This window comes from Brienomyrus brachyistius, unplaced genomic scaffold (assembly GCF_023856365.1).
Source record: "Brienomyrus brachyistius isolate T26 unplaced genomic scaffold, BBRACH_0.4 scaffold40, whole genome shotgun sequence".
Classification (NCBI taxonomy): Eukaryota; Metazoa; Chordata; class Actinopteri; order Osteoglossiformes; family Mormyridae; genus Brienomyrus; species Brienomyrus brachyistius.
Window position 1 is genome coordinate 523,680 of NW_026042315.1, and position 15,317 is coordinate 538,996.

At 39.4% G+C, this 15,317-nt stretch overlaps 3 protein-coding genes across 5 annotated transcripts in view; 1 reads left to right on the plus strand and 2 right to left on the minus strand.

Moving 5' to 3' along the window:
- LOC125722577 (G-protein coupled receptor family C group 5 member B-like) overlaps nucleotides 1-15,317 on the minus strand; it is a 392,822-nt gene that overhangs the window by 223,203 nt on the left and 154,302 nt on the right. The window lies entirely within an intron of this gene.
- LOC125722602 (cytohesin-2-like) overlaps nucleotides 1-15,317 on the minus strand; it is a 123,584-nt gene that overhangs the window by 57,920 nt on the left and 50,347 nt on the right. The gene's annotated exons all lie outside the window — the stretch shown is intronic.
- Nucleotides 6,092-15,317, plus strand: part of LOC125722554 (protein NYNRIN-like) — a 33,938-nt gene continuing 24,712 nt past the window's right edge. The window contains exons 1-3 of the mRNA XM_048998721.1: nucleotides 6,092-6,188; nucleotides 12,103-12,414; nucleotides 12,634-13,741. The gene's annotated coding sequence lies outside the window, so the exon portion shown is untranslated. The remainder of the gene's footprint in view (nucleotides 6,189-12,102; nucleotides 12,415-12,633; nucleotides 13,742-15,317) is intronic.

Here is a 15,317-nt window from a genome sequence, read left to right on the forward strand (position 1 = left end):
CAGACAAATAGACTTGTAAATTTTAAAGAAAAGACATTAACTGTTTTTGTTAATGTTTAAATGTATAAAAACTTTAGATGTATTTGTTAAACAGTCCAACAAAAATGTGTTATTTTAAAGTAGTATAAAATATAACCTTAACTTTGGACGCAAGATGAACAACCTACAAACACAGACAGACAGACACACACAAACACACAGCAAAGCCCCAAGCATGCGCACAAGCACACAACCAAAGGTGGGCTTTTAGAGTTTGCTCAATCAAAAAAACATCAGACCCATATAGTTTACGTTTTTTATTAAAATGTGTAAGGATCGCTCTGTTAGAGCGCAATTTTAAATTAGTTTGATTGTGATATAAGTCATTTAGGCAACAAGATTTGAGGAAGAACCTAAGTAGCGGCTAGAAATGATCGACCAGGCAGACAGAAGTCTGCTTTTCTTATCTCACAAGTCATGGAAGTGTAGGGGGGTGTAGGAACTGTGGAATCGGGCATAGTTATTTTAATAAAGACATCCTACAAGGTATACCACGGCCCAAGCTTATAGCGTCTACTATCATGATTTGAGAGATAGAACTATGTTTTGGCTCTGCTCTCTCGATTATCTGAGTTCTGGACAGACATATTCAAAGCCATTGAGCAGGACATCAACATAGTTCTGCCTCCTCTAATCCTCTAACAAACCCGTTCCACATTCCACCATCCGATACCATGCCTCTCTTACTGGCCAGGCACTTCATTCTTTTAAAATATACACCTTGAAATGTTACAAATTTCATTGCAGGGGTCATCCCATCGAGTACTTAAACAGCATCAGTCTCCTATAGTGTAAGAACCTGGTCTTTGATAAACCTCAGGACAGGGCCTCCAAGTCTTATGAAAGGTCTTTAAGGACCATCCAATTCTGGTGGCCATTTGGGCAATGAGGAAACAACTTTTGCACAAAGTGTCTGCTTTGAAATAAATGAAAGAGATGTTTCTTTGGCATGTTATGCTTGCCTGCTAGGATTGTGACTGTTGCGAACACCCCCTTCTCATATAAACTAATAGTGTTGAGCCAATTTTTCTGGCCATTTAAGAAAAGCAGCTAAAGTTTTTATACATTTCAACATTAACAAAAGCTGTTAATGTCTTTTCTTTAAAATTTACAAGTCTATATTGTCGGGTTTTCACAATAAGACTCATGAACGACTAAGTTAATATGTTTTGGGGTCTGAATACACATAACGATCCTATACTTTCACTGACCTAAAGTTAAACTCTAAAGCCCCTGACCACCGATGTGTGTGTGTGTGTGTTTGTGCACATGAGTATGAACAACCATGTACTGGAAAAAACGTATTTATTAAAATAACTAAGGCTTTATTCTGTCAAAATTCTTAAAAAATAAGGACCCAACGGTTAAATGGGGTACTATAGTCACTCTCTAGTCTCCCTGCATGCAGGCTGCATCTCAGTTACCATTGTCAACTTAACATGGTACTCCATCTAGCCTCTCAAATCATGATAGTAGACGCTATAAGCTTGGGCCGTGGTATACCTTGTAGGATGTCTTTATTAAAATAACTATGCCCGATTCCACAGTTCCTACACCCCCCTACACTTCCATGACTTGTGAGATAAGAAAAGCAGACTTCTGTCTGCCTGGTCGATCATTTCTAGCCGCTACTTAGGTTCTTCCTCAAATCTTGTTGCCTAAATGACTTATATCACAATCATACTAATTTAAAATTGCGCTCTAACAGAGCGATCCTTACACATTTTAATAAAAAACGTAAACTATATGGGTCTGATGTTTTTTTGATTGAGCAAACTCTAAAAGCCCACCTTTGGTTGTGTGCTTGTGCGCATGCTTGGGGCTTTGCTGTGTGTTTGTGTGTGTCTGTCTGTCTGTGTTTGTAGGTTGTTCATCTTGCGTCCAAAGTTAAGGTTATATTTTATACTACTTTAAAATAACACATTTTTGTTGGACTGTTTAACAAATACATCTAAAGTTTTTATACATTTAAACATTAACAAAAGCAGTTAATGTCTTTTCTTTAAAATTTACATGTCTATTTTGCGTGGTTTTTCACAATAAGACTCATGAACGACTAAGTTAATATGTTTTGGGGCCTGTATACACATCGCGGACCTATACTTTCACAGACCTAAAGTTAAACTCTAAAGCCCCTGACCATCGGTGTGTGTGTGTTTGTGCACATGAGCATGAATACACATTTACTGAAAAAACATATTTATTAAAATAACTAAGGCTTTATTCTGTCAAAAAAAATAAAATAAAATAAATAATGACAACAGATAAACGGGTCATTATAGTCAATCTGTAGTCTCCCTGCATAGTGGATGACTACTGACACTGTTGAATTTGAACTGTGTTTCATTAACTATCAAACAGGCTGCAGCCCCGTTACCGTTGTCAACTTAGCATTGTACTCCTGCAAGCATCTCAGATCAAGCTTGAAGATTATATAAGTTAGGGTCGTGGGCACCTTGTAGGGTGTCTTTATTAAAATAACTAAGACCTTATTCTTTAAAGTTTTTAATATGTATTTGCAGCATGGTGCTAAATGCAGCTTACTGGTTCCTATTAAATACAATTAAAATAATCATGTACACCTTCTTTAAAATAACAAGACTATATCCTAAATTCTTACACCCCTGCCTGATTCCACAGTTCCTACCCCCCACTTTTGTGTCCCCCATCCCAGCCTTTCATGACTTGTGAGATAAGGAAAGCACACTTCTGCCTGCCTGGTCGGTCATTTCTAGCCGCTATTTAGGTTCTTCCTCAAACCTTGTTGCCTAAATGACTTATATCACACTCATATTAATTTAAAATTTCGCTATAACAAAACAATCCTTATACATTTTAATAAAAAAACGTGAACAATATATGTTTGGTGTTTTTTTTTTTGACTGTGCAAAACTCTTTTAGTGTTTTTGTGTGCGTGTCCGATACAACTGTAGTTTGTATACCTTTAAACATTAAGAAAAACAGTTAATGTCTTTTCTTTAAAATTTACAAGTCTATTTGTCTGTTTTTTCGCGATAAGTTAGTAAACGACTAAGTTAGGGTGCTTTGGGGTCTGTATACACATTGCAGTCCTATACTTTCACAGACCTAAAGTTAAACTCTAAAGCTCCTGACCACCGGTGTGTGTGTGTTTGTGCACATGAGCATGAGTATACATTTACTGAAAAACATATTCATTAAAATAACTAAGGCTTTATTCTGTCAAAAAAAAATTAAATAATGCCAGCTGATAAACGGGGTCGTCATAGTCAATCTGTAGTCTCCCTGCATCGTGGATGACTGCTGACACTGTTGAATTTGAACTATGTTTCATTAACTATCAAACAGGCTGCAGCTCCGTTACCGATGTCAGCTTAGCATTGTACTCCAGCAAGCATCTCGGATCAAGCTTGTAGATTATATAAGTTAGGGCCGTGGGCACCTTGTAGGATGTCTTTATTAAAATAACTATGACCTTATTCTTTAAAGTTTTTAATGTGTATTTGCAACATGGTGCTAAATGCATCTTACTGGTTCCTATTAAAAGTAATTAAATAATCATGTACACCTTCTTTAAAATAACAAGACTATATCCTAAATTCTTACACCCCTGCCTGATTCCACAGTTCCTACCCCCCACTTATGAGTCCCCCCACCCCACCCTACCCTACCCTTCCATGACTTGTGAGATAAGGAAAGCACACTTCTGCCTGTCTGGTCGGTCATTTCCAGCCACTATTTAGGTTCTTCCTCAAATCTTGTTGCCTAAATGACTTATATCCCACTCATATTAATTTAAAATTTCCCTATAACAAAACAATCCTTATACATTTTAATAAAAAGCGTGAACAATATATGTTTGCTGTTTTTTTGACTGAGCAAAACTCTTTTAGTGTTTTTGTGTGCGTGTCCGATACAAATGTAGTTTGTATACCTTTAAACATTAACAAAAAACAGTTAATGTCTTTTCTTTAGAATTTACAAGTCTATTTTCTGTCTGTTTTTCGCGATAAGTTAGTAAACGACTAAGTTAGGGTGCTTTGGGGTTTGGTCACACATTGCGATCAGCAACCTAAAGTTAAACTCTAAAGCCCCCCGACCTCCGGGGTGTGTGTGGGTGTTTGTGTGCATGCGCGTGAATAAACATTTACTGAAAAACGTATTTATTAAAATAACTAAGACTTTATTCTTTCAAAGTTTCTAAAAATGTGTTTTGATGCATGTCACTAAATGCTGCTTAATAGTACCTAACCGTGGTTGCTCCCCCCAGAGAGAGTTGCCAGTCCATATCATTTCTCACTTAAAACATGACAGGGCTTTTGGCGTTGGAAAATAACGCATTTACTTAAAATAACACATTGACAAACACGACAAATGTTTTTATCCCTTAAATTATTAAAATAACTAAGGTATTAGTCTAACAAAGTTTTTTTAATGTTTTTGAAGTACGTAGCTAAATACCGCTCACTAGTTCCTGCATCTATTAAATTAATAATGCGCTGGGTGTGTTTTATTGAAAATAAAACTAACAAAATACAACTAAATTATTTTATTAATTAAATCTTATTGGCTTAAAACTTTATACTAATTTGTCATACCCCGTTTAAGTTACGGCACTTTACCCTGCTGATTAAGCAATTGAAGTTAGATACTTCATCCAGCCCCCACAGGCCCGCAGCGGGGCGCCCGGGGCTATGCTAGAGTCCCAGAGCTGTGGTGTTAGACATCGACTTTTATTTCAATTAGACATTTATTCGTAAATAGTATAAAATAATATAACTGATTAACAAATAGACGTAATGTGCTTTCTGCCGGGGCGTGACTGCTGTCTGTCTGCTTGTCACACTCGGGACCAGCTGTTAAACGAGATGTTACACGCACTCTGCAACAATTTGTCAATTGACGCTTCCTTCACATAGGCTTATCGCTCTCGCGCCTACGACCCGTTTCCCACTGCCGCGGACATTAGCTGATCGACATGTCTAGACATGCAATGCGCATAAATCCCCCCTAAAAAACAGGATTGCTGTGTTTTTACCGTTATAAAATAGGACATTTTGTTAAAAAATAAACCGTTAACAATACACAACTACTGCTTTTACCATTCAAAACTGCCCAACTCTCTTTCCTCTCTAGCTAGAAAAGCTCGACGCGTCCGGCGACCCCTTAAAATTATTATGCCTTAAAACGTATTTAAAATGTCGCATTGATAAATTCATATAATGTATTTTATTCTTTTAAAGACTACTGATTCCAATTTGGTGCCATATGCTTTTATCTTGTAGGCCATAGGATAGCTCTCTTTCTACCCGCTATAGGCCGTGGTACGTCTGGGGTATTATGCTTAAATTCTTTATTAATTAATGTTGGCTATGTGCTTTATAACACATTTTATACTTCTTTTACATACGTTTACTTATTGTATACACACTTTACAGTTCCGAAAACGACTTGCCTCAGCTGTTTTCAATAAAAGACAGTGGTGTGTGGGTGTCGTGGCTGCCAGCACAAGCGCGACATGGAGAGTTATTTTAACAAGGATCGCCAGCGTTATTCCTTGATTCTTGTTGTCGAAATGCTTAAGATGTTTTATTTTAAATAACACATTAGCCGAAAAGAGTTTCATTGCTTAAAAACGATGAGGTTAAAGAGGCTTATTTGAAATAAAAGATCAGCATGTGTTGTCATACATCTTTTCAAGTTCTGTTTATACCTTTTGATTAACCATACGTAGATAAATTTAGCTAAATGTAGCTAAGCAATCCGGGGGTGTTGTGTTAGAGATCGACTTTTATTTAAATTAGAAATAGATTATTTTACACTATTTGAGCATGCATTCGTTTAAACAAGAATTAACCGCGTTATTTCCTGATTATTGCTGTCGAAAATGCTCAGACCGCTTTACTTTATTATTCACATTGGCAGAAAAGTGCTTCATTCCTTAAAAACATTACGGTTATAGGGGTTTTATTTGCTAAAACAGGCGCTCCGCCGGCGTCGCCATTTTGAAAGGGGCGTCGGCGTGGGTGCGCATGCGCCAAACGCCGGACTAGCGATCGGCCATTCCGCCCCGCGTTGTTCAAACAGAGTAGTTGCATGTGTCGGAGCTCCAGGATCGTTTCGTCCTATTTCTTCTAAAAGTTTGCCGCTTGCATGCTTTCTCAAACCTGGTAAATATAACGAAAGTCTTTCGTGTTGGTTAAATGTAATGAGTGATCGCTTCTTTTAAAACGACGGGGCTTGTTTGTTGTTTTCGCTTGTTTAAATTTGCTGCTTCTTTCGGGCATGTTTGTTTAAATTCACCCTGCTTTTTCTTTTAAAACACCCCTAAAGTTTTCCTTCTTTTGGTGCTTTCTTCTTTTAAAACATTTGTGTGCTTTCTTTTAAAATACGCCGCGGCGCTTACTAACAACACGCGGCCGGACGGACGCCCCCGCTGAACGTGTATGCGCTAGCTTGCCAACATCCTGCTCTATGTTTTATTATACCTTAAAAACGTAATTAAAAAAGCACATTAATAAAATACAGGTAATGTATTTTTATTCTATTAAAGTTTAATCTCCCAAACCCCCCCTATCGGCAACACGTGGCATAAGCATGTATTGACACCATATATGGGCATAAACTCTCGACCAATCAGAATCAAGGATCCGCCACTTCCAAGGTACCAGGTAACCTTTTTTTTGAGGGTGCCATCACTGGCAGGGAGAGAGAAAGGAATCATTTAATGGGTTGAAGAAGTATTAGTCCATTAAACGCAATGTAGCCTGCTGCTGTGCAGGACACATCACAGGCGACACGCTGAGCATGCTGACAACTGAGCAATGGACTTCTACAGTGTGAGACTACATGCACTTTCTTAAAAAGCAGTAATCAATGCCATGTCAACCAGCTGAACAACTTCACAAGCAAATCGGCACATTATATAGGCCACCATCGTTATAAAAATTAATTATTATTTAAATTCAGGGGTCTCAAACAAATTACTGTATCTGGCCGGCCGATATCAGAGAAAAATTAAAACCATGTAATGTCATTCCAGCGCAATTGACACCCGCCAGTCTGCACGTTTTGCGGTCGGTAGTTTAGCATCTCCCAGCGTTTTTTTTAGTTTAAGACCTTTGATCTAAGTGAAGTATACATTTTGAAGGGGAGGCCTTACCTTCACTGTCAATGTCTTTCAGCTTCACTTACTCTTACAACACGTACGATGCACTCACGAATCGTTTGTCTTTGATTCTCCCTTATCAAACAGATTATTTATAAGCGGTGCATCATGACGTAGTACTGCATTTTTACGTAATGGAACGCCTAACGTTCTAAATAGGGTGGGGGCAGGGAGGGGGCATTAAGTGTCATCCTTTTTGTGTTTACTTTTGAAAAATTGAGATATACCCATTAAAAAGCACGGATATAATGTAAAAAACGTTTTATTTTTAATAAATACAAATAAAAACGAGCAAATGCATTCAATCCCATTTCTTGTAGCTAGTGCTGGAAACTTTGGTGGACACCAATAACGATATATTTTTGTCCAGTAATATTACCAATACCTATGGTTTGTCCAAACCCATGCAGCGCTCTAAGAAACTCCAGCTTCTGCGATTCCCCCTGCAGACCGCTACGGCTGATACAAAGACAAATGCGCAAAATATGCTAGTAAGATACAGAGATTGGTCATTGGTTAATATTATATAAATACGCAATTAATAATATGACAAGTGGCAGTATTGCTACACGATTAAATAAACAACAAAAACAATAATAATGACTGATAAGTCATAACGCGTTTTTTTCTTTGATGGTGATAACATGTACATGCAGTACAACGATACCGAAATAAGAGAATTAATGCTATTAGCAGAAAATTATTACTGGAGACATAATTGTTAGGACACCCTCGGCAGGGAAACGCGGACCCAGGAATGCGGAACAGAGCGATCTTTATTAGATCGAGCAGGGAACAGGCTTTTAATGGGCCAGGCAAGAAGAATGGTCGGGGACAGAAGGTAGATTCGGTAGCCGGGGAGATCCAGTCCAACAGGCAGGCACAGGACACGGAGACGAAGGGAAGGGGAGACGAGAGATCCTGGGGCTGGCAGGGAAGGCAGGACGGGAGGTTCAGGGACGAGGGCTGCTCTGGGAAAGATAATAAGATTCTATTTGTACTGCCTGCCAATTTTTATATTAGATGAGACTAAAAATTGAGAAATATCTATATGCACAAGTAGTTTTTCCTGATAAGAAGGATGACATCAAGACTGTCAGCATTTACAAATTGAATTATGACATATCTGAGTAGCCCAGACTGTCCGGAAAACAAAGCCATACAGCATATGTGGATGACTAATGTACATACAGTGTAATAAGCGTATAATCAAATGGATAGTAAAACGCTCAATAATGGACAGGAGTCAAAGGGTAAATAAGGTGCATCATGTGGAAGAGAAGTTAGGTGGCGTTGGGGTGCATTGTGAGTTTCATCTGGTAGCTAGAAGGGAACAAACAGGGCTTCGGGGGGGGGGACTTCTCCGGGGGCTACATCGCTCTACCTTAAAAAAAATTATAAAAAAAAAACACTTCTTACACTATAATGGCAGGTTTAGGAGTAATACAGTACAGTCATAACCAGTGTCAAGGATTCTATGCATCGCTACACAGAGACAAGTCCCGATATTGAGCCCAAGGCTAAAATTGTGGTTTACTTACAAGTGCACTTTGCTGGGCAGTGGGGGTGTTTGTCCTTCTCTGCTCACATTTTCTCCTCTTATCCTGTCTTCTCCTCCGCAGCCCTTCCTCCTTCTCTCTGTTGCTCCTATATTCCCTCCCCTCCAGTCATCTATGTTCTCCTTCCTCTGCAGTCTCTCCTCTTCTCCCATTCTTCAGTTATACTGTCTTCTCCGCTCTCCCTGTATCCCTCCTGTCTTCTGGTCCTGTCGTCTTTTCTCCAGTCATCCCCTGCTTCTCAGTCATCTCTGCATCTTTTCTCTCATTTGTTTGCTTATTCTTTGATTGTTTGTGTTATTCGTTAACCCACCACCCATGCTGGATGAGTCTTGATGTTTTTTGTTCTTTTTAAAGTTAGGCTTCTTCCTTTGTTTTTGTGCCATATCTTCTGCCCTCTTCTGGTTGCGGCAGTGCATGACACGGGTGGAAAATAGGGTTTATTACAACACACACATCAAAACCAAAAGGATCAGGATGGATCCAAAATAAACAGCAAATGACCAGGAATGAACTAAATGATGGAATAAACACAACTAGAGAACTATATACATACATACAACATACAGCTATAATGAACCATCAAAGAACAGAAGCAGAACAGGCACTTAAATACACAGCTAACAAGACACAATGCAGGACAGTGAGAATCATAACCAATAACAAGGACTGAGGGCAACCCAGGAACAGGTGTTACAATTAAACAGCACTGGTGAAATCAAAGTGACCTTTCAGCCACATGGTCAGCTCTGCATCGCCCTCTGCTGTTTGCATTAGAAGCTGCTTGAAATTCCCACTCTCCTTACCAACACCTCGAAAAGCCAGGCCTTGCCGTGCCAAGTACTTAACTTCAGAAGATTTTTCCTCACTTGCTGCTGCTCTTTCCAGCTCATCTGAAGGTTGAATATTAACAGGATTGATCTTCTGAATCCATGTCATCAGTGCTAATCTGTGGCACTGCCTGTCTTTATGTGCACTGAATTTCCCCAGTGCCTTTTTCAGTTTCACATGCCAGTCTTCACAAGAACTGAATCTGTCTCTCATGCCAGTTTAGACATTTGTGTTACAAATAATTTTGCACAGTAGAAACAAATAGAATCTTATAAATGCTGAGATTAGAGTATCTACGATGCAGGAATGCAGGGGTTTCATTGGGGCCCTTTCTATGGCTTAGTACTGTGAAGGAATATATGGTTAGTGCCAGGCGCAAATGAATATCTTTGATTTTGCATCCATTTGGTAACTTGTTGAAGTTGTCTGATAGTCAGTAATGCATGGTTTAATTATTATGATTGTTTATTCATTACCTTATAACATCTGAAAGAAACTGAAATAGAAAAACTTATTTTAGTTTATGGTCCACTGGATAAACACAGACATTACAGACGGTTTTAGAATCTAATGCTGAATGTTTTTTGCTATCATTTTTCTGCCTGCATATGCTATGATTGGTGCAGTGAAATTTGAGAATGTGTTTGTGGTCAGTATCATAGCCTCAGACAACAAACCAACGCTGTAGCGCCTCACTGTGTTTACATGTGGGAGGGGTTCCAGTTACATAATGGGCTCGTTCTAATTCAACTGTTTTGACGGAGCTCGACAAACCTAAAAAATAAATGCTGGTGTTATGAAAAACGATGTCATATAGCTATATTTGAGATTTATTATAGCCAAACACATCTCGGAGCTCCGAGGAACCTCCTTCTCCTTACATTTGGGGAAGATGGTGGCGCAGGAGGTAGTGCTATCGTTTAGCAACCAGAGAGTTGCAGGTTCGAGCCCTGGTTTCTCCTGACCCCTTCAAAGGGTCCTTGAGCAAGACACTGAACCCCAAATTGCTCCCAGCGTGCAGGTTGGCGCCTTGCATGGCAGCCTCTGCCCCCGGTGTGTGGATGGGTGAATGTGAGGCATGAATTGTAAAGTGCTTTCAGTTCTCATAAAAGTAGAAAAGCACATTTACCATCTGTGTTTTGGATTTGGATTGTATTGGTGTGTACTCAATCCCTCATGTACATGCTCAATCGCAGTAACATTTTCACAGGAATTTGGGAGGTTGAAGTGCTAATTCTATGGGGGTGTATTCAGTGGGAAAGGTGTGTATGTAGGGCATGTCCCCCCCCCCATTTGTGGTGTTAGATATTCTGTTTCCCCCCCCCCCCCGTGTGTTAAGTAGTGGGTTTGCTCTTGCGTGTTTAATAAAAGATTGTACTACACTGCTTGTCCTGGCATATTGCCTGTGGTTTGGGGGGAGGTTAATCTGTGTGTGTGACCGTGAGTGACGCGACATGTGTGCTACAGTATACATCCAGTATGTAACTGTATGAAGTAACACTCACTGTATAATATAAAATGCAAATGGAATACTGTAATATGAAGCATTGCAGTAAGAGGATAATATTACAGTACAGGGCACATTGTTGGATTACATACCTGATGGCTCTATGAAATGTTTGATGGTTGTGGACATGGTTGTTCTCCCGTCATTCAGCCGACCAGCCTCAGCCATTGTAAGGCCATGATTGAGGGCCTAATTATATATATACAGTACTGTGCAAAAGTCTTAGGCAGGCAAAGAAAATGATGTTTAGATTATCCTCCTGTTGGTGTAAAACTATGATATGATGCCTGTCAAAGTGTGTCAGCTTCGCCATTTCAGAACCTCTGCTAAAATCATCCTAGTATTTGCAGCAATCGTCCAGTGCAGCCATGTATTTTTTGACTTGGCCACTAGCAGACCTCATACAGCTAGTCAATCTCTCACTGACTTTTTGAATCGATATATTTAATTATTTAATTGAGCTGTTGGGGAAATTTAACAGAATCATGGAACGACTGAGGTGCCCCTGAGGAGAAGTTTGGGAACTGAAGCAGTGTTCATCTAGCCATCCAACTAGACATCAGTAACTTTTTAGAAAACAGAAGAAATTATTACTAGTTTTTATTGTGTTACTCTTAATTTGCACACGTTCTAATGTTAAATTGTATTTTTTGTTCTAAGCCAAAGTACACTTGCTACCCAGATAAACAGCTTTAAACATTTCTTTGGACTGCCTAAGACTTTTGCACAGTACTGTACTGTATATGGTAATGCTAAATTGATAACTATCAGTGTTGTGTTTATATGCTAAATATGCTAAATTTGCTGATGCAGTCTTCTCAGTTGCCCCTTTGTCCACCTTACTTACTGTTGCTATGCCTGCTATGTGCTCACTCTGCGTGGCTTAATTATATTATGGGGTTTTATTATTAATTTATTCATAATTATTGTTATTTTTTCAATTTCTGTGTGGCCATAATATTTTGGGTTTTATAGTTACAGTCATGTGGATTAATCTATTTTCTCTCTGTTTTACCATGAAGAACAAGGTGTGACAGGGGATGATTTTGTGGACATTGGAGAGCAAGATGTTTACCTTTTGTTCCCCAAAAACCTCAGACTGAGGAAATCCCTAATTTCCATTTTAAAACTAAAGGCAAGTAAACTGTCTGTTTGATAGCAAGCTCTGTGTTTTTTTGTGGTTTCACAGACATACTGCTGTCAAGTCATGGTTACAGAATATATCATATTTAGTTTCATGATCTTTCCCTCAATCAGTCTGGAGTGGAAGCAGAAGACTTCCTAAAAAATAAGCAGGGAAGTCAGCGGCAACACCTGAACAAAAGAGATTCAGTGTAAGTATCACACAGTCCTGGAAATAGAAACTAAAGTGGACAGAGCTGTTAGAACACAGACAGTGCAGGTGGAAGTAGAATCAGCAGAATAAGTGGTTCTCACATCAGAAATACTGCTACCATTCATTCTGCTCATTCTATGTCCACCTGCACTCCTCTCTATTCTAACGTTTTTGGTGCAAAACTGATATCTTTCTTTTTTCTACACATCTCCACCAGGCTGTTGTAAGATCATCCCTGGGTGCATCACAAATGTGGACCACTGCCTGCAAGGGAGCGGAAATTGACTGGAACCCTGTCATAAGCAAAGTCTGTACCTCATAAAATTGTTTAAAATCAATATTTCTAATCAAATAGTTTAATTTCTCTATTACTTTTTTACCACATAAAGCACAATGAGTGCTTAAAATTTCAATTCACAAGGTAAAACTGTGACGCCCGCTCCGTCCGTTCCTCGTGTGTGCCACGCCCCCTAATTACCCACGTGTGATTTCCTGATCGTGCCCAGTCGTGTCTTGTTTCCTGCTGCCTTGTTCCATGTATTTAAGTTCCTGATTTGTACTAACCCGTTGTCTGTCATTGATGTCAGTCGATGTTCGTGCCCTCGTCCTTGGAATTAAACCCCTCGTTTGCCCTGATTCCCGGCTGTCTGCCTGCTTTTTACCCGCCTGCCCGCACGATCGCCGCTCTGCCCGCTATCGCTGCCGTCTCCCGTGACAAAAACACCAAATAAAGTGTTTTAACAGAATATTTCATGTAATTTCAAGGTCACAGCAGAGTTGCCCTGCAGCCTCGTCGGCAAAGAGCAGGAAATTCGGGAAAAAGCCTTAAAAATGCTCCGAAACAGGAGGGAGGACCTCCGAAGGTCAGGAAAGGTAATACATACTGTACATAGGGAACCTGCAAGCAAGTTAAAATTATTCAATCCCTTACAATCAAATTAAATCATGAATGTAATGTCCGGAATACAGACCTAGTCAGCCAAGGCTGAATAATGTTCCTGTTCATGTTCTGCTTCACTTTCCTGGCTTCTCATGTCGTGGCAAAACTTCATTTCTGCTGATTCCATTGTCTAGGAGAGAGAAGGACTTCAGCTTCACTCCAACAGTATGTAGCTTTTCTGTATTTATACCTTATCATTGTGTAATATATATAGTAATACGTTTCATAATTTAGCTTCTAAAATATTGTGCAATCACCAGCCCAATTGATATTTTTGCCATCTTAATCCTCTCAGGATCAGTACAGTATATGTGCAAACATATTTTATGTGTTTACAGACGTGTAAGACTGCTGAAAAAAGGTGGGAGAACAGTGGCTCTTGGAGGTAAAATGTGTTTTTACATTTTCCCAGTGCTGCTGCATGAATCACTGTACTGCAGTGTCAGGTTTCCCATTGCCCAGCACACCTCATTTGGCTAAAGAACTTGATGATGTTACGATGATCAGTGTGTTGGCCAGTGAAACTGACAATGTGCTGAACTTTGGGAAATTTTGAAATTTATTATGAACACAGTATATTAATCTGCACAATGTAGCAAAACAGTCTGAAACGTAACTGAGATACAGAGGTTATACACTGATCAGCCATAACATGTGAAGTGAATAACATTGATTATTTGGTTACAGTGGCATCTGGCTGTGGGGGGGTTATACAGGTCCTTCTCAAAACATTAGCATATTGTGAAAAAGTTCATTATTTTCTGTAATGTACTGATAAACATTAGACTTTCATATATTTTAGATTCATTACACACAACTGAAGTAGTTCAAGCCTTTTATTGTTTTAATATTGATGATTTTGGCATACAGCTCATGAAAACCCAAAATCTCAAAAAATTTGCATATTTCATCCGACCAATAAAAGGAAAGTGTTTTTAATACCAAAAAAGTCAACCTTCAAATAATTATGTTCAGTTATGCACTCAATACTTGGTCGGGAATCCTTTTGCAGAAATGACTGCTTCAATGCGGCGTGGCATGGAGGCAATCAGCCTGTGGCACTGCTGAGGTGTTATGGAGGCCCAGGATGCTTCGATAGCGGCCTTAAGCTCATCCAGAGTGTTGGGTCTTGCGTCTCTCAACTTTCTCTTCACAATATCCCACAGATTCTCTATGGGGTTCAGGTCAGGAGAGTTGGCAGGCCAATTGAGCACAGTAATACCATGGTCAGTAAACCATTTACCAGTGGTTTTGGCACTGTGAGCAGGTGCCAGGTCGTGCTGAAAAATGAAATCTTCATCTCCATAAAGCTTTTCAGCAGATGGAAGCATGAAGTGCTCCAAAATTTTGATTTCCGAATGACAGAAGCGCCTGACCTGGGCTACAGAGAAGCAGCACTGGACTGTTGCTCAGTGGTCCAAAGTACTTTTTTCGGATGAAAGCAAATTTTGCATGTCATTCGGAAATCAAGTACCCACAGTCAGTGATGGTCTGGGGTGCCATGTCAGCTGCTGGTGTTGGTCCACTGTGTTTTATCAAGGGCAGGGCCAATGCAGCTAGCTATCAGGAGATTTTGGAGCACTTTTTTATGAGCTGTTTGCCGAAATCATCATTATTAAAACAATAAAAGGCTTGAACTACTTCAGTTGTGTGTATTGAATCTAAAATATATGAAAGTCTAATGTTTATCAGTACATTACAGAAAATAATGAACTTTTTCACAATATGCTAATTTTTTGAGAAGGACCTGTGCAGTATATAATGTTATATATCAGGCTTCCCCAATTCCAGTCCTGGAGAACCAGTTTGCAAGGACCTGTCAAATACACCTACTAAACCTGGCAATTGGCTGGTGAGCTGAATAAGGTGTTTGAGTATTAAAATCTGGGTGCAGACTAGGCCTGCAGGACTGGAACTGGGGAATCGTGGGGAATTGAAAGTTACCATCACCAAAAATAACT